Source organism: Felis catus, chromosome X (genome assembly GCF_018350175.1).
Source record: "Felis catus isolate Fca126 chromosome X, F.catus_Fca126_mat1.0, whole genome shotgun sequence".
NCBI classification, from domain to species: Eukaryota; Metazoa; Chordata; class Mammalia; order Carnivora; family Felidae; genus Felis; species Felis catus.
Window position 1 is genome coordinate 102204020 of NC_058386.1, and position 24225 is coordinate 102228244.

Genomic DNA, 24225 nt, shown 5'->3' on the forward strand with positions numbered 1-24225 from the left:
TCATTCCTTAAGCTTTAAGGGATGTTCTTAGGCTTGAAGAACCCTGATAATTATCAAATGAAAAACAAAAGGTCTTTTCCTTCTAAGATCACGTCAACCACCGCCCTGGCTCCAGGCACACTTGCATGAGAACCATGTTGAACAGATGGCCATCGATTCCCCAGCCCTCCTTAGTAATCTGTGCAAGTGCTTGGCAACCTTCTCTGTCAGAGAGTGCCTCCTCATTATATAGGTAGCACTTTAGAGGAGTTACTCCACACTTTCCATAGATTATTTGATGCCACATTTATTTTTAAAAAGAGATTTTTTTAAGGGAAGGTTATTAAGGTATGTTTAATTAAAGTTTCTACCTTTCACTGTCACAAAAACATATAACTCACGATTAAGAACTTGAGGAGATTTCCACATACTGAAGGCCTGTCCTTGCCAATTTTAAATCACACATAGTATCCTATTTTTATCTGTCTGTGTAAAGTCCAGAAACTTAATCAGGTTTTCCATCGCCCCTCCCTCTGTAGGTCTTCTCATAACCTCCTGCACGGAGATGGAAAGAACAATGTCCCTAAACTCAGTTTAATAAACACCTTCAGAACACATGCATTAAGGATCAATAATTAAATGCTCCCCCTCGTATAAAGAAATGATACTACTGACATACCTCAGAGAGAGAGAGCATGAGCTCAATATATTTTTTACTTTTTATTTTTTGCAGTAGCAGAGATGGATTTTCAGTGGATCAGTAAGTATTTTTCCCAAGGGCAGATATTTGTAAGCTACATGTTTAAGCTTTGGGAAGCAAGGCTAGAGGAAGCAAAGAAGGTAAAATGAATTTAAAAGAACATGGCTCGTGTCAGCACATAAATCTCTAATCTTCATTCTATATGACTAACTTCCTTCTCCCATTACCTTGGCCTCTCATTGTGTCTTGGGATTCATTTCCACTTGTTTAAAAACATTAAGTGTGGACATGCAACAGTGTGGCTGATGGATGAGCCTCACAAACATAATATTGAAAGAGTCCCAACTATGATTCCATTTATATAAGATAACAATGGGCAAAACTAACGTATACTGTTAGCAGGCAAGATGGTAGTCAACACTGATGGAATAGTGACTGGAAGCCGGCATGAAGGGAGCTTCCCGGAAATCAAGGATATAGAGTTTCTTGATCTGCATGTTGGCTACATGGGTATGTTCAGTGTTATGAGAAAATCATCAGCCTGCACACTTATAACAAGGGCCCTTTATGTATGTATATTAAACTTTGATAAATATAATCTCTGAAAGGTATGTGTGGAGACTTTCCATATTTGCTCAAATCCCTCATCCTTTTCTCTAGCATCACTAATGCTAACCAAGTGAACATCAGAGACACAGCCAGTGTGCAAATAGGGTTCTTACATGTTTTCTAAAGTGAAACAATGGCTTATGTGGATCCTTTGTAAACGTGGATGATAATGTTCTAATGCCTTCTTCATCCATCTGTCTCTCAATCACTTATTGAGCACCTTTTATGTGCTAGGCACTGTACAAAGCAGTGGTATTACCAACGGTGACTCACATAGATATGGCCCTCACCCTCTCAGAGCTTACAGTCTGGTGGGAAAGACACTCAATAAAGCCTAAAGCAATTTAAATAAAATAAATTCAGATTGTGATAAGTAAAATGTAGAAAATAAACAGAGTATAAATTGAGAGAAGATGAGGGATGAGGAGGTCTGTTCTAAGATAGTTGGGGAGGCTTCCCTGAAGTGAGAAGTCATCATCGATAAGGTTTAGGAGAATCATCACATCATCTAGGAAGGTCCTGAGGTACAAAAGCTTGAGCAACCACAGAGTGACTAGCCCTCTGTAAACACCACTAACCCCGTTGATACTTTGGGCAAGAGGGAGTGTCTAGAAGCAAAGCATTTTAAGGAAAAACCCTCAAACCTGAAAGTGATATGCTTTCAGGTTTGAGAGCTTATCAATTCCAACCATTTTCTTTACATCTGTTAAAAGAGAGACAACAGGCTCAAAGGGGAGTCACTTATGCTAAGCCCCACATCACCAAACTGAGACGTAATACCTAACTTAATTACAGTTTCAGCCCCTCTAGGAATGGGATCTTAAACCAGTCAATTTGGACTTACCTGGTCAGCACTAGTCAGGTAATCTGCCTGACAGGACCCTTTTCACAACCAATCCACTTTTTGCTGGTATAACTTCCTTCTCCTGCTCCCTTCTGCCTATGTTATATATTGTCTTTCATTTTGTTCAGGCCCCGAGCTCCTTTCTATCTGTTAGAAGGGATGCTGCCCAATCCATGAATCACTGAATAAAGCCAATAATATCTTTAAAATTTACGCAGTTGAATTTTGCATTTTAACACCTCCTTAGTTAGATATTCATAATGAAAGATGCCTAAGGAGTATAAGAAAAAACTTTTTAGGCTTCTTGGAAAATTAGAGTTGCAACCTCCCAACATGACACCCTAGAACTCTCTTAACCAAGTCTTTATGTATCAGGACTCTTACCAGCTACTCAAATCATAACTCTTAGAGCCAAGGTTTGCTAAAACCTCATCAGCCTATAACACAAGCATTACCCCCACCTCACATTGCAATTCTCCATCCTTTACACACACACACACACACACACACACACACACTCACACACAGTATAAAAGAGCTGCACTGTAATTTGAGAATGTTCTTTGAGTGATTTTGTGATGTACTACCAGCCTTAAATGGCAGCAGCATCACAGGTACTTTTCTAAGTATGGACAAACCCATCAGAAACAAAGCATCCAGTACATCTGATTCATAGAGAAATGATTCCTACTATTTACACGAGAAGGAAAACTTTAGGCTAGGTGGATTACACTCATCTCTCTCACCCACGTCTAAAGCAACTGTGCTACATGGTAAAGGCTTCTCATGTTTTGCATTCTAGTTTGAAAAGCAGTTTTGTAAGGATTGACTGCATGCAAAAACAAACACCTAAGAAAAATGTTTTCCATTTATTTTCCTACAAAGGTTTCTGAGCCTTCTGTTATACTATGGGATGCCCAAGCTTGACTGAGCTGAACATGTCTCCCACTCTAACTCCTAAATTGAACAATCTGACCTCCTTTGTAGGAAAAAGTCCTGCTAGTCACAAGGGTCCTTCCTCTCCTCGTCTAAGTAATTAGAGTGCAGGGAGAAGAGTATACTTGGAAGCAAAGTCCAGTGTAAAGGAAAGGATACGTGACATGTCTTGGGGTTCAGGCCCTACCTACAGCCTCTACTGAAGGAACCATATCTGAACCTGTGACCAGCCAAACCAATACAGGTGACTGGACCAGAGCAGAACACCTAATACAAGAAGGCTTGTATCCAGAACTGAGTCGAGCCAATCATATGTCAGCAGAAACTTGGGCTTGGAGATGTAGGGGAACGATCCAGGCACTATATCTGAAAGCTCATGCTGAGTTAGGACCTGGACATCCATACTGAGCAATGCTCAAGATGATTAAAAAGAGGAAGTCAATTAAGGGAAGCTAGAGGTGTGAGGTGAGAAAGAGTAGATGTTCACCGGGAAGCCATGAGAAAAAAGCACACAGAAGAAAAAGTATACACTTGCAGAGTGGTAGAAAGAGTCACTTAAGTTGTAATACAGTAAGCACATCTTGCCATTGCATCCTATGACAGATATCTCTACATTCTTTCAATCATCTTCCCACTTTATCTTAAGTGAGTTTCCATCTTTTGCAACCAAAAGAACCTTAACTAGAAAAGAGGAGGACCCAACCCCCTTAAAGACTGTGCAACTGTAGGGGCACCTGGTGGCTCAGTTGTTGAGTGTCCGACTCTTGATTTCGGCTCAGGTCATGATCTCATAGTTTGTGAGTTCGAGCCCCACATCAGGCTCCACAGTGATAGTGCAGAGCCTGCTTGGGATTCCCTCTTTCTCTCTCTCAAAATAAATGAATTAATTAAAAAAAAAAAGACTGTGCAACTGTGAAGGTGGCAATAAAGAGAGAAGGAAAAGGAGAAAGGAGGAGAGAGGCATGGGAGAAGATGGGTATAGAAGGAATATACTAATTATATTGCAAATAAACAGAAGAGGCACAAACATACTAGTACATAGTTAGTACATGAAAAAGACTACATTTGTGGCCAAAGGCACCTCTATGCAGATTTTCAGAACTCTCTTGTATTTATTTTTCATGCTATCCCTGCCTCCTCTCATTATATTATTGGGAGGATACCTAATATTGGGGAAAGGGTATGAACATTTACACCAACCAGATTAGGGTTCAGGATCCAGGTTATCCACTTCATCTCTATGAGCCAAATTTTGATTACTCATAAAAGAAGAATAATTTCTATCTGCCTCCCAGGGTTGCTGTGAGATTTAGAGAATATAATGCACAGGGCACGTGGCATAGGAGATGTTCAACAAATGTTAGCTCCCCCCACCCCTGCCAGACAGGGCAGTGGATATGAGGGTGGAGTGCAGAAACCAGCTTTCAAATTATCTGAAACTTCATTAATTTTATGTTTAATCTTTCAAATAAGATGGTAAAGATGGAAAGATTTTTAATTCTTCCTGATTCTAATTGGACAGTAAGACTCATTATTTTTATGTTAAACTGATAGGACTTTACTAAATAGCTGTAACTCCAGTTTTGGAATGTAAAAAATTAAAAAGGAACATTCCAAAGTCAATGATTAATGATTTAAGAAAAACATTTTTTTTATTACCCTAATGGTTTTCAATCTCATTCCTCTGAGCTTTAGGTCTCCAAAGAGATTCTTTAAGGGTCATGGTATGGGAGGCACCTGGGTGGCTCAGTCGGTTAAGCGTCTGACTTTGGTTCAGGTCATGATCTCACAGTTCATGAGCCCAAACCCCGCATCAGGGTCTCCACTGTCAGTGCAGAGCCTGCTTCAGATCCTCTGTCATCTCCCTCTCTCTCTGTCCCTCCCCCAGCCATGCTCTCCCTCTCTCTCTCAAAAATAAACATTTAAAAAAACAGGGTCATGATATGGGGTGACAAGGAGGCCAAGCAGAAGGCAGAGATGAGAGACTGGGCCTCAGTCTTCTCTCTAATCTGGACAGCTCCATTTTCTTAATTATAGGATAATAATTCTATTATTCCACATAAGATTTTACTTTAAAAGATGGTTGTACTTTCTGTAAGAAAAAAAAAAAACTGTAAAACCCCACTGCTGAACATAGCTTCTTTTCCTTGGCATGGACAGTCAAATCTGGACTGCAATTCTACTTGAGTCTGACGTCCACATTATTAGTCTCCTCACTCTAGTACGGTTATATATCTAGTACTATACAGCTTCGGGTCATTCTAACATGGATCTGAAGTGTCATCTGAAAATATAAGTGATCCTAAGTATATTAGTGTAGGTGTATGCTGCTCATACAGTCATGAACAAACTCATCCAAAGGAAATAGCAGTGGGGGTTGGATTCATCAGATCAGTGGTACACAAGAGCCTTTGGAAATAAGATGTAGGCCCTCGAACTGGCTCACCAAAAGAACATCTGTTGATCACTAATATTTGACAGATTCTACCAAGGGGCAAAAGGAGATAAAATAATATGAACAATAAAGGACAGTCTGAGTATGAAGCATCTTCATGGAGTAGATACATATGCAAAAGCAAAAAATGTAGAGAAATACTTAATCTCATAAAGAGATGGAGTCAAACTGAGGGTTTTTCAGGCAAGAGAAGATATCTCAGAGAGTCCTTCTGGAACTGAACAAACTGATTGTTTTTCAAGTTGCCCAGAGTGTGTATGACTATTAATAATATGATTAGTCTCAGAGTCAGAGATAAATGGGTTCCCAACAGAGCAAGAGTATATATCTCCACCACACACACTTTTCCAATATATTTTTTATTCAGCCTCGAATTGAATCCCTTTGATTTTATTTAAAGGAACAGTTGTTATTCTTGAATCTGTAATGATATCAGAGAATAAAAGATTTCCTGATATAGACTCAGCTGGGATTTTACTCTAATATTATTAACCCAAATGAAAAGTTTCTTGAGCAAAGCTGATCTTATTTCTATACTGTCAAGACTGACAATAGCTTACATGTCTTCAGCCATGGAAACTAATGTTAGCTGCTAAGTAAAAGTAGTGCAACCCTTTGTAACTTTCCTTTAAAGTACCTATCATCAAAATACCTACATACTAACACCAGGGTATTAAAAAATTATAAAATCCATCAAAGAGAAATTAACTATTCTCTACACAAAACATAGGTACGTAAGTTTAGATTGTGAAATAAGAATTTTTTCCAATACTGTGATGATCCCATAAAAAAAATAGAAGAAAGCCACAATTCTTTTTAAGTTTTTTTTAAATGTTTTATTATTTATTTTTGAGAGAGAGATAGAGAGTGTGAGTGGGAGAGGGGCAGAGAGAGAGAGGGACACACAGAATCCAAAGCAGGCTCCAGGCTCTGAGCTATCTGGATGAGGGGCTTGAACTCACGGACTGAGAGATCATGACCTGAGCCAAAGTCAGACACTCAACCGACTAAGACATCCAGATGACCCGAAAGCCACAATTCTTCTTGGGAAAGAGACTAACATGGTATTTACTTTTTCTCCCTTTACACTATTTAAAACATTATTTCTGGATATTGGGAGAAATAGTCAATCTAGAGGTTAATTTTCCTAGACCATAAAATTAAACAGCTGGATGTTATAAAAAATTTTTCACGTGTATTTATTTTTGAGAGAGAGAGTGTGAACAGGAGAGGGACAGAGAGAGAGGGAGACACAGAATCTGAAGCAGGCTGCAGGTTCCAAGCCGTCGGCACAGAGCCCAACGTGGGGCCCGAACCCACGAACCGTGAGATCATGACCTGAGCTGAAGTCGGACACTCAACCGACTGAGCCACCCAGGTACCCCAAACAGCTGGATGTTTTAAAAACACCTGGATAGGGGCGCCTGGGTGGCTCAGTCGGTTAAGCGTCCGACTTCAGCTCAGGTCACGATCTCGCGGTCCGCGAGTTCGAGCCCCGCGTCGGGCTCTGGGCTGATGGCTCAGAGCCTGGAGCCTGCTTCCGATTCTGTGTCTCCCTCTCTCTCTGCCCCTCCCCCGTTCATGCTGTGTCTCTCTCTGTCTCAAAAATAAATAAATGTTAAAATAAATAAATAAATACATACACCTGGATAATTTCTGGCTTTTTATTTTTCATAGATATTTCTTTTTTTTTTAATTTTTTTTTCAACGTTTATTTATTTTTGGGACAGAGAGAGACAGAGCATGAACGGGGGAGGGGCAGAGAGAGAGGGAGACACACAATCAGAAACAGGCTCCAGGCTCTGAGCCATCAGCCCAGAGCCCGACGCGGGGCTCGAACTCACGGACCGCGAGATCGTGACCTGGCTGAAGTCAGATGCTTAACCGACTGCGCCACCCAGGCGCCCCTATTTTTCATAGATATTTCTGATGTCTCACTGACACAGAGTAACTGTGAGTCATAAAGCCAATCATTTTATTTAAGAAAGCAAGACATAACTGAATTCCTCAAAAACAGATTGGTTCTGAAATGTTTTTGTTCCCTATGAAGTACAGAATGGTGTATTACTAAATCCAAATGCACACAAGGTCTGAGGATCATTCGGATGATAACTTTTGGCCAAATTCATTAGCCATGTCTGTGATCCTGAGTCTCTTATAAGTATACGTCAGGAGAACTAACCTTCCGGTAAATCTAAAGATGTGACTCAATTCTTACATTGTGTTCCTCTCTTAACACTTTAATGCTTATTGTGACATTATGAAATTTAAATACTGAGTAATACAGTTACACTTGTAATCACAGCTTAGATCATAGGACTAAAAAGAGGGGGGAAGAAAAGGTCCAGAATAAATGTCACCCCTGCCTCCTGGGCTGCCAATGCTGGCCTTCTAATTCCTGTCACTTTCCAAAATGATCATGAAAACTTCAAAATGGAGTCATGTACTGCCTATAGAACACATCCCATTTGCTAATCCATTGGTAAAGTGCAACAGGCAGTCAAGAGGGAAAGAGGTAAGGAGGGGACAACTAAACTCTCCACATTGTTTCTGTTCAGTTACAATTCCCCTGACTTCTCTCTACCTCAACATCTTAATCATTTTTGTGAAGTAGGACTTTGCCCTGAAAGACTTAGCCAAATTCTACAAACAACTTACAACACCACAGGAGCACATGAGCACCACATCTGAGAAGTAAAGTGATGAATATCCATGAGAGCAAAGACTTTATCTGTCATATTCACAGCACCTAGCGTAGGACCTGGTACATAATAGGTACTCATAAATATTGAATGAATGAATGAAAGAGTGAGTGAGTGAAATAAAGACATGTCTAAGGCCTTCTCCTTTCCCATTTTCCACACCACCCCCACTATGAATTTAATTCCCCTCTCCCATAGGAAAAGCGGGCCTGATTTCTTCTTTAACACTACAAGTATTTCACTGCAACCAGACCATGTGGCCCCCTACAGAGTTCAGAGTGATGGGATTGACTTGTATTAGACCATGGAGGATTCTGCTTCTCAATTATCAGGTAACTTTATGCTTTGCATTAGTCCTCATTGTTATATGACGACTGAGCCATCACTGCAAATTCTGGAAATCATGAACCAAGTTGCCCCCCAAATATTTCAAACAAATCTAAGTGATTCTCCAATTTTTAAAATTTACCAACAACCAAAATGCACTTGAAAATTGCATTGTGGTCTTAAGCTCTGCATTTACTATAGATTCTTAGTTTGCAAAATTTGCCAACTGTAACCCTATATTTATTTAGCAAAGCTACATTATGTGCAACATTAATATTAATAAAACAAGCCATCTCATTTATCTTTATTAACAAGACTGTCACTTCATAAATTTTCAACTAACACCCAATGACTTTTTATATTTGAATGCAAAAAGACAAATTAAAATTCTTCATCCATTTCACGTCAACCGAAGGAAATCAAGCAGAAAACACGGTAAGAACAAACGCCCTCTTGGAGCTGAGTGCTCAGGTTTGATCTAGGGTGGGTTCACTGGCACAGGACAAAGTTAAATCTTTATAAGTTGCTTTCTAACTTTCCTGATCATGGGAAACACATTGACTTAGGACACTATGACAGCAGAACTAACTAGAACACTGTCCCTTTTCAGAAAGAGCCTCTATACCCTGTGTGTTATCTTTTAATTAGCATAAACTCTCAGCAAGATTTACTAGGGCAATCTGTGTGAATTCTGTGCAAACACGAGGTTAATATGTCAACATAGAGGTAGAAAGATCAGCTCAAGAAGTTATTTCTGATGTAGAACCAACCATAATTGGGACCAACTGGTTAGGGGAATATAGACTTTATTTTATAGGGAAAGAGACATTGAAAGTGTTTTTAAGCAAGATTCTGTCAAGAACTGGTTCCCATTTTGTGGAGAGAATTTTGGTAGAAAGAGTGACAGATTTAGGACAGAGAATGAAGGGTAGAGTTAATCGGCAGTTTTTTCCTATTCACAAGTAAAACCTACTCACCTTTTAAGTTCATGCAACACATATTTAGTGGGGCATACAAAAACGTGAAAGGATTTATGAGTAACAAGCCAGGCTTTCCTCACCCATGTTTTTTTTTTTTTTCCCTTCTTCTTTTTTTTTTTCTTGCTTCTCATGTTATTTCATAACACACCCCAATTGAATTGGGCTGATTTCAAATCATTTCTTCAATATATTACAGTGACTTTGAATTCTAAGCTCACCTACTGAGAATCTGACCACAGCCCCTAATAGTTTCTGTTAGCTCCTCTCAGGTCCAATCCTTCCCTTTTCGCTTACACAGAGATTCATCAAATTTTTTCAAGCTTTTCTTGCTTCAAATAGGATGAAAGAAAAATATATGTATATCTATAAAATATACACTATACACAGTAATATTAATATAGATGACAATGTGTATAAATGTGTGTGTTTATCTATCTTTCTAGTATTATATACTTTAACTTGTCCCAAGGCAACTTATGCTCCAGCCACAGTGGAACATATGACACACATGTCAAACAAGTCATGTAACCTCATGCCTTAGCTCATGCACACACACACGTGCACACACGCACGAACGCACACACACAGAGAGCCTTTCATTTCTACCTTCAGTTTTTCTGATCTTAGTCCTATGAGCCTTCACAACTCTAATCACAGGTGCATGCTTCATGGGAGTTTAAAGATTCTTTTCATGTTTTACTCAACATTACTTTTAGTTATAAAAATTAGTTGAGCCAGAATAGACTCTCTATTTAAATGTTCAAGACTCTAACCTTATAATTAGACTTAAAATGTACTTCTTCACTCCCACTAAATCTGTTCTTGAACATCAATGAAGCGTCCAATCATATTGTGTCTGAGTTCCCATTCCATCAGCCTCTTCTTAGCTACCCTCACGTGCCTCCCTGACCGTCACTGGTGATCACAGGTCCCCTATGCCCCACCTGCTACCACATCTGTCACACCAATTCACAACCCTGCATCCAGGCCCCATTCATTTTTTTCTCTCTTCCTGCTCACAGGCAGCTGACAGCAAGAGAAACCCAATCTTCTGGCTGATTTGTTCTCCTACAGATCCATGAAGTTGTTTTTACAACAGCTGGTCCTTAAAAATCTAGCACTGATGCTCCTACTCAGCCCTACTTCACTCAGGCCAATTCATTCTCTTGGTCATGGAGGGCATTTTCTCTAATTTTTAGAGAAGTCAAAAGTTATCAGGTCCGACCTCTCAACTTTCCTCGTCTATTCCTCCCAAATGTATTTTCATCAATTCTTACTCCTTTCTCAACTGCACCAATGGAGGAAATGTCCTCTTAATTTTCCAATAATCTTCACTCGTTTGTGCTTTTCATCTCCATCTCCCTTGTACCATCTCTTCTGAAATTTTGCTCTATCAATCATTGCCCTCTCAAATTTATCTGTAGCTCTCTCTATATAAAAATTGACCTCTACTATCTCACTCACTCCTTCTCAATCTCTTTCTCTCTTGCTCATTCTCTTGCTCTCTCTTCAACATGAAATTACTTTCTCAATCTCTCTCGGTCTCTCAGTTTCTCTCTCAGTCTTTCCCTGTTTCTTAATTGTTCTCTTCTCATCCCTTCTGTTCCTTTTCACTTTGTCTTGGAATTCCTCAACAGCACTATCTCCTAGTTCTCCTCCAGTCTAACTACTACATCTCTGGCCCAATAACTTGGTCCCTTTGCTTCTCTTTCTCTACCAGCTTCTTATAACCTGTCTTCCCCCTGAGTTACGTCCCCTTCCCTGTTTTCATTCTATATGCTTACACTGAGCAATTTCACAGATCATGGTTTTAACTACCCCATATATGGTAATAACTCTCAAATCTATATCACTGGCTCCAAATTCTCTCTTGAACTCCAGTTTCACAATTCTGAGTGCCTAGTGTTCTACAGTAATCTTATAACAGGTACATCCCACACCACTTTTCCCAATCAAATCTCTCCCTCCACTTCCTCCGGTATTCCCCTAGGTGGTAGCTGAAGCCTTGTGGTCATTCTTCTCTATTCTTCCTCATGCCCCATATATAATTGGTTACTAAGTTCTGTCTATCTATCATACCTACAAAATATTTCTTCCTTTCCATTTACATTGTCCTGTCCTACTTCAAGCACTCATCATCTCTCACCTGGATAATTATAGCGAAGTCCTAACTGGTTCCTTCACATCCCATATCCTCTCCCCCTAATTCACCCTCAATACTGCTACCAAAATTCTCTCCACAAAATGCAAGATCATGCCAGAATCCTGCTTCAAACACTCTGTAGGCTGTCTCTGCCTACAGAATAAAGTCTAAGTTCATTAACTGGCATTCATCACTCTATCTTTCTGGTATTATGTATTTTTTTTTAATGTTTTTTTTTTCAACGTTTATTTATTTTTGGGACAGAGAGAGACAGAGCATGAACGGGGGAGGGGCAGAGAGAGAGGGAGACACAGAATCCGAAACAGGCTCCAGGCTCCGAGCCATCAGCCCAGAGCCTGACGCGGGGCTCGAACTCACGGACCGCGAGATCATGACCTGGCTGAAGTCGGACGCTTAACCGACTGCGCCACCCAGGCGCCCCTGGTATTATGTATTTTAAGTTGTCCCAATGCAACTTATGCTCCAGCCACACTGGAACATATGATGAACATGTCAAACAAATCACAAATTTCCATGCCTTAGCTCATGCCTTTCCAGTGAAATGGATACCATTCTACCCTGCCCTCAGCATATATTCTTACTTCTTTAACTGGTAAACTCCTAAAAATTTTTTAAAGTGTTTATTTATTTTGAGAGAGAGAGAGAGAGAGAGAGAGAGAGAGAGAGAGAGAGAGAACATGAGTGGGGGAGGGGAATAGAGAGAAGGAGAAAGAATCCCAAGCAGACTCTATGCCCAGCACAGAGCCCGACGCAGGGCTCCATCCACGACCTTAAGATCACTACCTGAACTGATATCAGGAGTCAGACGCTCAACCAACTGAACCACCCAGGCTCCCCCTATCAATTTTTAAGACCCGCTCAATTGTTACCATCTCCCTCGATAGCCCACTCTATCTCCATGAATGAAATTAACCTCCTGTTTGCCATGGCACACTGTACATGTCTATATTATAGCCCCTGTTCTCCAAGACCATAGTTATTTGTGTCCTCTTTTCATCAACCAGACTGCTAGTTCCTGAGGACAGGTATGACATCTCATCCAAGTATTTACATCTTCAGAGCCCAGTAACAGGGTATGGTAAAGATTTAGTTCTTGGTGAATCTGTAGGCAGCAAATGAATTAACCAATATATTTAATTATTAAGAAAAATAACTTCCATGCAAAAAAGGATAAATTCTAATACTTTAAGTACCATGGAATGAGCATATTTAAGATATCGTACAGTAATGCTCTATAAAAGCATTTTCTTTCCCCTTCTGGGAAAAGGAAATAACTGTAATCATCAAAGAAACTACAAGTAGAAGAAAACAAGATCAGTTTTTACTTCTAATATAAGGATACCCTGATCAAAGAAAAAAAATCAAATTAAGTACCTTCCATATGTGAGGCACTAAATTAGGATGGAAGTATGCAATGAGGGAAAGTAAAATACAATCTATCCACAACATACATCTTTTAGGTGTCTTAGGACCCACCTCTTCTAAGGTCCAACATAGGCAACATTCTTATTATTTAGCCTAATAAGACTATTAGTTCAGCATTGAACACATGTTTGCAGCATGAGTAATAAAGACCATCACCAGGTAAACATTTCTATTAAAAAACGGCAGGAAGGAAAAGAAGGAGGGAGGGACACAGGCAGGAAGAAGGCAGGGAGAAAGTGCGGGAGATAAAGAAAAGTCCAAAATGGTGATTGGCTGTGGAAAGGGACTTTTCGTGTTTCACACACAAAGACTGTGTTTACACGAGGCCAGAATGGGTGATGTGACTTATTGCTTGGTGTTCATTTTTATTTCACCTTCTCAACTGGTCTAAATAGATCTATATGAGTAGTAAAAATTAAGGCCTGGTGAAAACTCACAGAGAACATGTTGTAGTTGCAAAATACCCAAATAAATAAACCTAGTAGTTTATATCTACTACTCATTTTCTATAGTGGTGACAACTCTGCCAAGTCCTCGGGCCTTTCGAACGGTCTCTGTTGTGAGACAGCTGGCCTAGGTTAGAGGGCAAAGACTGGCAAGAAGACAGAGTGAAAATAAGTATCTCATCTGGGGGGAATTCTAGCTTATTTGCTTCAAAGCAACCAGTCATATACTATTAAACATGCATGTGGCCATGATACCACATCTCCTCGTGAATGCCTAACCTAAAATAAAGTCATAATCTCATTCTGGCTCTAAATATATCTATAGATAAAAATGAGATAAGTTAAATGTCAGTAACATGTTAACAGCATGCTTTTTATTCATAGAAACACGGGTAAACAAGCCGCACAAAGGATCCCAATAGATTTTAACTGGACATAATTTCTGGCAAAATTTGAGCAAGGATAAAACTTCTGTGTGATGAAACTCTTTCTAAGAAAAATTGCTTCAGTAAGATCGTGATTCAATGTTTGACATTCCCTATTGTTTTCTATTAAAAGGCTTTTAGCAGTTCTCAGCAGAAAGTCAAACCAGTTCATGCACCAATATTTATTACTTAAATGGCACAGTGAGGTTTTTACAAAATCAAAGTTATCTTTAAATAGGAAATTCCTGGGAATTTGAGGGGAAACATGGAAATTCTAGTGAGCCAACAGGTCCTGAAAATGTATGATGCAGCTTAGGCTTATAGCAGCAGTTATGTTGAAAGGGTAAACTTAAAAAATAAATCATCAGAACATGGTATCTTAAAAAGCAGTGCAGGCTAAAAATCCTTAGTAAAGAAATCCCCCCCATCCAAAATATTAAAATAAAGTGTCTTTAATCTTTCCAGCAAAGTTACAAAGCAATGAAAGTATTTATCCAAAATAGTTTTAGCATCACCGCTTTAAAAATAATGGCAAGTCAGCATAACACACAGATCAGAGACCAATGCAGAAACGACACAGATGAACTGTTTGTGGTATATTATAGATTATTGCTTTGTAGGAGAAAACGCTTGAAAATGGAGCTTGGGCAAGGATATTATAAATTACTTGGATAATCATGTCACAATCACAGAAAACAGATGAAGCTATTTTTAACTCTTCAAATATAGGAAGCACACTGAAGGTCATGAGGGCGGTACAGACAGAGCATAACTGGCACTAATTGAAAATTGTATATACAGCTTATATTGAAAAGTGATTGCACCTTTTTAATGAAGGGCCAGGCCCCAGATATTCTAACCTAGAGCTTCTCAGCCGGCGTAATTTTGTGTCCACTCCACCCCTCCCTGGAGATATTTGACAATATCTGGAGATAGCTTTGTCACTGTTGGTGGCGGGGGGGGGGGGGGGGGGGGGTATGCTACTGGCATGCAGTGGGTAGAAGCCAGGGATGCTGCTAAACATCCCACAGTGCACAGGGCAGCTCCCTGATGGCCAAGAATTAACCAATCCCAAATGCCAGTAGTGCCTTTCTGGACAAACCCTGAACTAAGTGAGTACACAGAGACCTTACAACAACCTTGGGGCGGGGGGGGAGGGGCGCCTAGGTGGCTCAGCCTAGGTTGGCTAAGTGGCCAACTTCGGCTCAGGTCATCATCTCACGGTTCGTGAGTTCAAGCCCTGCATGGGGCTCTGTGCTGACAGCTCAGAGCCTGAAGCCTGCTTCGGATTCTGTGTCTCCCTCTCTCTGCCCCTCTCAAACTCGTGTTCTGTCTCTGTCTCTCAAAAAATAAATAAATGTTAACAACAACAACAACAACCTTAACTAACACAGACTGAACTTTGTCATGTAGAGAATCATTTTGGATCTCATGTCCAAGCACTGTACAAAACATATCAGAAGGTATTTTCACCTACAAGTTGATTTTACTTTTAATTTCTGGGTTTTGCTTGAAAGCATTATAATAAAGCTATCCTATATATTCACCTAGTAGGACAGTATATAGTCCATGGAAGACAGCAAACAGTAAGAAGCAGTGTGAATGTGTGTGGGTTTAAGACGGTAAAAATTGACTTGACCAATTGAAGGGAAGCAGAATATACCACCCCAAAACATGCCTCTTTGCCATAAGGATTATTTTAGGCTGATATTTTTAAGAAACAGCTGACACAGGAAAAGCTCCACAAACTGAGTAGAGTTTATACTTTTGTAAGAGACTTTTAGATTTATAAGGAAAATCTCCATTTGTTAGGGTGTCTCCCTCTCTGTACCAAGAGGAGAAAGATGATTCTAAATCTCTTGAAACTCTTATCAGCGGAGAAGGCAATGACTTAAAACTGTGTTAACAAGCTTACCGTTGTTTACTGTGCTTTTCCTGATAGCCTTCCATAACTGAATCCTCACTCCCCACCCCCATCCGGAACACCTTCTCTTGTCTTCAGCTGGATGTAATTTTTAAGGTGTTGGCTTGGGCCATTTCTGGGAGTTACTCAGTTTTCCTGGGTACCTCCCACGCATACAGGAGGTATACATGTTATTAACCTTCTGCTTGTTTTTCTCCTGTTAATCTGTCTTATAGCACAGGGGTGTCTCAGCCAAGAACCTGAAAGGGTACAGGGAAAGTTATTTTTCCTCCCCACACAGTGCAGATGTGGGTGGTTGAAGAGAAGAGTCACTCATATGGAATACCACTTAATTGCAATGAAAGAAGAGGCCATGAATTATAGGAAAATGATGGGTTTTGTTCATTTGGTCAAAAAAAAACCCCACATGAATCGAGATTCTCCATTCATGGTATTTAGAGAAAGCTTTCTAGTATAACTTAGGAGCCATTGTTCCATAAGGAAACTACTCAGAGCGATAGCCATATAGTTCTAAGAACATACAGAACCACAGTTTGTGCAAACTATGATATTGTGAAGAAGACCAGCATTATTGCCACCTAAAAATACTTTCTGGATTCAAGATGTGTCGTGTGGTCAAGAGGCTGGTAAATGCTATTGAAGAGGACAATATGACAAGACTAAATCCAGATCACCTTGCTGAAAGAAAAGCAAGAAGGGAGAAGGAACAGAAAGCAATTAAATCACTGAAAATGCAAAGAATGGAGGTGTGTCTTAAAACCCCAAGAAAACAATTTCTTCCTAAGCGAACGGAGTCTCAAATGAAAAAGCAATCATAAGGCTAGAGTCCCCCAACTGCTGTTTCCTCACTGGAGGAAATGTCTTAGTAATTCAGTTAGCACATAACGTTGAACAGAATCTGTCAGGAGCCCAAGAAAAGCTTGAGGGAAACTCTTTTGTTTCCCCCAAGAAAGAGCTAAATCAAGGAAATTTGGTGCTTAAGGAGGACAGCCACCAAGTGTCCTGTTTTCAGACACACAAGGTAAAAGGAGCAGAATTCGCTCCCTGAGTCTCACTGGTTAGAATGCCCTTGGGGGTGAATGGGTGGAGGAGGGTTCTATTCAAACGCGATTTCCAGAATATCACTTACTGCATTAATTATATAGGCCTTTCTACTCTAGTCAATCATTGAAGAAAAAGGTCTTTTCCTCTTTTGGATACAAACTGAATTAATCTCCTGAGTGTTTAAAAAAAAGAAAAAAGCCTAACAGGTTCCATTCCTCAGGTGAGACTACTAAAAACAGAATTGAAAGTTTTCTTTTTTTTTTTTTTTTTTCCTTTTTCTTGATGGGTAATTAGTGAAAGTCTACTAATCAGCAAAACAGATGGGGTTTCGGAGCCAAGCATACTTGAGTACAATAATCCCACCTAACATTTGTAGAGCTTTCATTTCCGCAGATCGCGTTCTCACCGGAGTCCTCTTCTACCAACTGTATCTACACAAAGCTGGGATTTTCAGATTAAGCTCTTCTTTGACCCTTACTTTCTACCCTACTTTGCTCCCGTGATTCTGCGAAAAGTCAAATTGGGTGTTAAATGTAAGGCAAAAATTCACAGACAGCAATTCGGCATGAAAGTGCTTCAAAAGGGAACACGTGGAAAGGATTTGAATGTAGTGCCAGAGCGGAGATGAATAATGCACACGCACGTCTCCCAGTAATGACACAGAAATCCTTTACACAGACATCTGTCCCCACACTTAATAGATCAGCTGATTGTCATTTTCACTACATGTATGCTGTATCGACTACTGTGGAGAGCTATGTTGTTCGTAAAGTAAAGCTGCATTTTAATCCTCATGTCACCTCCTTAAACATTAGTATGCTTAAGACGCTGCGTGATAAAATATAACACCATTTTCAAAGAACAGCAGGGATGTTTTTACTGCTTCATACATAACTCAACTCAATTGCAAACATGGAATTAATAAAAAGAAAATACAATCAATTAGTTAAATGTTACCTGATTCACTACCCAACTAGATTTACTATAGGCCAAAGTAATTATCGAATCCCAGCTATGCCGGGGTTTGGAGCCAATCTACACTAAAAAGAAAGGGCACTGGCATTACATTTCTTAAATTTACATATTTAAATTGGAGTCATAACCCTGGCGTTTGGGATAAGACTCTGAAGTCATCGGAACTATGACAAAGACTAAGAGATGGAAAGTAGCTTGAAATTTTTCTATTTGGAAAAGTTTCTGACATGCAATTAAGAGTAAGCTACGGCTCAAAGTAGGAAGTTACAGCATGAGTTTAACCCAGACTTGACTGCACTGACATAGAAACAATCGTGAAAATTCCACAGAGGTCTCTTACTGTTTATTCAACATATTTTCACCTTCCTCTTCTTCATATTATAATGAAAAGCAAAAGCAGACCCACCTGACCCTAGTATTTGTCCACATTTCTTAAGTCAGTTAAGAGCAGGAAGGAGACCACATAAAAAGGAGAACAGGAGAAATCAGTAGAGTTTTTGTAGATTACCTTGAGGTCAGGGCCTTGAAGTCAGGACCTATGCATTTTTGTTCTTGACCCTTGTATCTTAGGCCAGACACAAACATAACAGCCATTAGTTAAGAACCCCACCGCTGGCCACACCCTCCGGCCTAACAAGGGCTTTTGTGAGATCACATTGTAAACATCCATGGCTCTCCTCTCAGATTACTGTAAGCATTCAGCAAATGTTGCTATTTAAATGCCTTAAAAACTGAATGTAAATTTCAGCTTTCTACCAACTCTACTGCTGCATGAAACAAGTATTTATTGAACTGCTATGTTAGGCACTGTCCTAGCCTCACAAGGTAATAGTCAAGTCCAGGAATTCTCAGCTTTGGTTGCACATTAGAATCACCTGGGGGACTTAAAAAACTGATACCTGGGCCCTACTCCAGGCCAATTAAGTCAGGATCTGTGCAAGTAGAGATTGGGTGTCGTTATTATTTCTTTTTAATCTCCCTAGGTGATACTAATATGCAGCCAGCGTTGAGAACCGCTAGTCTAGCTGATCATTTTTTACTTAATCACTTAGAAACTGATTCCAGTCATACATATAGACATAGGCTGTTTGCCTCATATTGGAAGCTCTGGGACAATTTTCTGCTTCTGTTTAACTAGCTTGTTACAGCAATCACCCCAATATGCAATGCAGCTTGCAAATATAAATGTGGTAACAGGTCCCAGTCCCAAGTGTTCAGCACAAGGCTGCATGCAGACAGACACTTGTATATTACATATACTTTTGTATCCATTGACTGATACCATGTTTTTTTGTTGCTGTTACAGATTTTGAAGCACTTTACACCATGCACATGTAATAAAACTTGATGATGATTGGTTTCTCTGGGAGCAATTTCCAAGAACAGCTGACCTCCCAACAAGTCTATTTGGTGGGAACTAACATGACACAATTTCCAAACAACTTTGCATTATGAATTCAACACCGATGGCTGTGTTTGGATTGCACATCTAAAGTGAAAGGAGTCCAAAACCAAGGTATAAAAATACAATCATGTTATTCCAAGCTAATTCGTGTATAATACATGGAAGAAAACCTAGAAATGCCTAAATATGTTTCCTGGAACACTTCACTTGAAGTGCAATAATCTCACTAAGTCAGGGAAGAAGTGTCATCATTTGAACAAACTCACTAGATGATAAAGAAGAAAAGAGCAGAATATTCAATGTGCTTCAGGATTCCTAAAACTCATCTTTTAAAGCAAATGTATACAGTATACATCACACCAATGTAAAGAAATTAAGCTTTTGAAGACACACACCCCTAGTCCAAAAATAAAGACCTCAAATTTATGGAGGGAAGAAATATTTTTGGATGTGCTCTTACCTACAGCCTGACAAAGATAACAGATATATTTTTAAATATCATGGAAAATACCAACCTAAATCAATTATGGTCCTTCCCAGTCAAGATGGCCTTTGTAGAGATATCAAGGAGCATTTCAGAACAGGGATGAAGGGTCATGGTTGTTTACATGATATCAACCAGAAAATTTAGGGTAGTACCAAAGTATAGCCCTTTATGGCATTAACATCCATATACTTCTCAAAGGAATTTTTTTGAAAGTTACAATAGTCAGCAGCTCTCAGCACTAGATGCACATTTTAATCAATCTTGGGAACCTATAAAGTACCAGTTTTGGGTTGTACTCCTGAAGATTCTGATTCTTTAGGTTCCCAAGAGAGAACAAGGGCCCATATGGTATTTGTAGGCAAAATCACCCACACTGATGCTAAGACCAATGTCAAGGAACCACTGTACGTTTGGAGATAGGAGTACTAATGGAGGTTAGTGGTTGGTGTGCCAGGCCCAACTGGAGGGTATGGGCTTGAATCTAGTTCCCAGGAGAAAATGAGGATTACATGACTTCTAAGTTCACTTTAATTTATAAAAATATCAAGTATGATTATGACACTGGGATTCTAAGCTATGCCCCAAAAATTTGACATTAACAATGAAGGAAGAAGAAATGGTTGTCAGATAGGCAAATAGCAGTACCTGATCATTAAAAAAGGAGAGTTAGCATCAGCTTCCAGAGACCCAAGCTGTGTGGGAGAGCAAAGGTAGAAACAGTCCATGAGCACCTTAAGAGGTGAGATTTTGAAATCTAATAAGAGCACAACTAACCAGTAGGAAACTGAGTTCAGTCAAAAAAGAAGTTGGGTACAATGACCTGGGAGGTCCACACAGAGCACAATGGTCACATGATTGCCAATGGTAAGAAGCTGTAGATTCTCTTTTGGTTTTAAGCCCTTTAACTTCTCTTGGTAGCTCCCTGAAACTCTCAGACTGAATTTGACTTTGGCCTATGGATTTATAGGACTCATACACCCATCTCCCAAAAATAAGTCTTCAAATGTGCATAATCATGTTTCCGGAAAAAAAAGAAAAAACACGTACTCTGCCATGTTTCACCAAACCCAACTCCCAGTCCTGGGATAAATGGGCCTGACAAATAGTATGGTCTTCTGAGAATTGATGTTATAACACTGATCATCTATTGTATCGTCCATATCATCTACTGGGGTAATTAATACATCAGCCCAAATGAATCTGAAGAGTTATATTTCTCATGCCATATTTTAATTATAGAACTGATGATTATACCCACATATATTTGCTTATTATAATAGGACTCTTTCTCAAGTCAGTAACTGAGAAATTCTGAGTCAAAAACAAGTATCAAATGTAAAGATGAAGTAAAATGAATAAGGCTATCGAATTAACTTAACTAAGAACCTTTTTTAATTTATTTGTGATCAGAATCTGTTGTTGGCCTGTTACAGCCAATTCTCTTTCCTTTATTATTAACATGATCCCAGATTTGTTCAGGTATCCTTTCTCTTCCACTTGTCCGTATGCTTCAAGAAAGACTATAAATGGGGCGCCTGGGTGGCGCAGTCGGTTAAGCGTCCGACTTCAGCCAGGTCATGATCTCGCGGTCCGTGAGTTCGAGCCCCGCGTCGGGCTCTGGGCTGACCACTCAGAGCCTGGAGCCTGTTTCCGATTCTGTGTCTCCCTCTCTCTCTGCCCCTCGCCTGTTCATGCTCTGTCTCTCTCTGTCCCAAAAATAAATAAACGTTGAAAAAAAAAATTTTTAAAAAAGAAAGACTATAAAATCACAGTGAAATGCTACTTCATGCCCACTAAGATGATTATAATAAGAAAGACAGATAATCACAAGCATTGTAGAGAACGTGGAGAAACTGAGACAAATCATTCGACCATTGTAGGGAAGAGTTTGGCAGTTCCTCAAAAAGTTAAACATAGAGTTACTACTACATGACCCAGAAATTCCACTACTAGGTATATATCTAAAAGAAGTAAAAACATATGTTCACACAAATACTTGTATTACAATGTTCACAGCATCATGTTCACAATAGCCAAAAGGCAGAAACAACCCAAATGTCCATCAGTTCATATATGGATAAACAAAATGTGTTGTGGCCATAAAAAAGAATATTATAAAGCCATAAAAAGGAAGGAAGTGCTGATACATGCCACAGCATGGATGAACTTTGAAAATCTTTTGCTAAGTGAAAAGAAGCCAGTTGTAATAAGCCACATACTGTATATGAAATATCCAGAATAGGCAAATCCAAAGAGACAGAAAGTATATTAGTGGTTGCTGGGGACTAGGGACATCAGGAATAGAGGGTAACTACTTAAATTGTATGAGATTTCTTTTATGGGTGATGAAAACGTTCTAAAATTGGCCGTGGTGATGATTTCGCAAATCTATGAATAGACCAAAAGCCACTGAACTGTACACATTAAATGCACAAATTATTTTGTACGTGAGTTGTATCTCAGTAAAGCTGTCTTAAAAAGTCGATACCCACAGCCCTAGCCCTACTCCCAGCTGACACTGCAGACTCACACCCAAACCCAGAATCAGTCTTGACTCATGGAAGTAGTCAATCTTGACTCATGGAAGTAGATTACGATTAGTCCATTCTTTTTGGCTAAGGAAGAGTCAGGTGACCCAATTTTGGCCAAGGAGGTGTGAGGGAAAGTTTTCTTGGGGCAAAAGAGCGAGAAAGATTTCTCAACACTAAACAGTTATAGAAACAAACGATTCTTTTTTCTGCCCCTTTCTGCATTGTGTGAGGATGTGATGACCGAAGCTGTTGCAGCCATACTGCTATTATGAGGAAGAAGCTACCTTACATACTGTGGATGGAGAGGCAAGAAATAAAATGATGTTTTTTAACCACAGAAGTAACCAACATTTCCTTACGAGTTTTTGTTATATGAGATAATAAATCTCTATTGTTAAAGTCACTTTAAGTTATGGGTTTTTTTTTTCAGTTTGTAGTCAAGAACATCCTAAGTAATAAAACTTATCTATTTATATTCTATCTTAATAAAAAATGACTTGAGATGACTAAATAATCATTTAAAGTTAAGAGTTAAAAAAGTCCTTATGAGGTCCTATTACCATGGCCATCAACTCTGACCATAAACCCCAACACTCCATTATTAAAGGGATACTTATTTCTTTTAACATGTATTTATTTTTGAGAGAGAGAGAAAGAGCAAGCAGGGGAGGGGTAGAAAAGGAGAGAGAGAGAATCCCAAGCAAACTCTGAGTTGACAGAGCAGAGCCTGACGCAGGGCTCGAACTCATGAACCATGAAATCATGACCAAGATCAAGAGTCTGATGCTTGACCGACTAAGCCACCCAGCCACCCCAAAAACTAAATCATTCTTAGTTCCAGACAAAAAAAATCCTTCATTTCACAATAGACTTGAAGGCAGTGTGTATATGTACATGTGTGGTTAGGTGGGAGAGCTTCTGTTAAGATCACTTGCTAATATACATGAAGTCCCTAGTTATTAAAATCACTTTGAAAAACAAAGAAACTGGAGGCATTTCACCACAAGTCCAGTACCAAACACTGGCACTTAAGAATTAAAATGTCAACTTCTCCTTTCCCAAAAGACATGGTAGCATGTGTGGGACCTGGCCAGTGGAAAAGCTTTTATTTGGTTGTTTTTCCCTAAGGCAATCAGTGTGTTAAGACAGAGATTATCAGGGGACTTTATTCAGTTCAAGTAACAGCTGTCCTGTGCCTACTACGTGCCAGGTACTGTGAGACCCAGAGGAACTGAGAAAAGGACTCAGTAAAGGAATGACTTCTTTGACTTTACCTGTTTCTCCCTATTTTGGCTGTGAAAACTATATCACCTATTGACAGAATTTCACAGTGCTACACTGGATTCATGCAGGTAAGCATATAAACTGGGGATCCCACCAAATGAAGCACTTGTGCATGGTCAGAATTAAAATCCATAAACTTGGGGCATCTGGGTGTGGCTCAGCTGCTTAAACGTCTGACTCTTGATTTCAGCTCAGGTCATCATCTCACAGTTCATGGGATCAAGTCACAAGTCAGGATCTGTGCTGACAGCGGGCAGTCTGCTTAGGAGTCTCTCCCTTCACCCCTCCCTCCGAGTGTGTGCACATGATCTCTCTCTCTCTCTCTCTCTCTCTCTCTCTCTCAAAATAAATACTAAAAAAAAAATAAATTAAAATCCATAAACTTAGGGCAATTTTCATATTTCTTTTTACTTTATTAGTAACAATGTGTGACCTAGCATATATTTCCTTCTTCCACTTCCTTAGTAACTCGTTGCAATCTGGTATCTGCTCTTTCCACTATGCTGAAAGTACTCCTTTAAATAAAGGTCACCAAGGTGCCAAAGTGCCAGGTGCCTTTTTTCAGCCTCTTCAACTTTTCTGC

At 39.5% G+C, this 24225-nt stretch overlaps 1 protein-coding gene across 2 annotated transcripts in view; it reads right to left on the reverse strand.

The window, feature by feature from the left end:
- Positions 1-24225, reverse strand: part of TENM1 (teneurin transmembrane protein 1) — a 786286-nt gene that overhangs the window by 721308 nt on the left and 40753 nt on the right. The window lies entirely within an intron of this gene.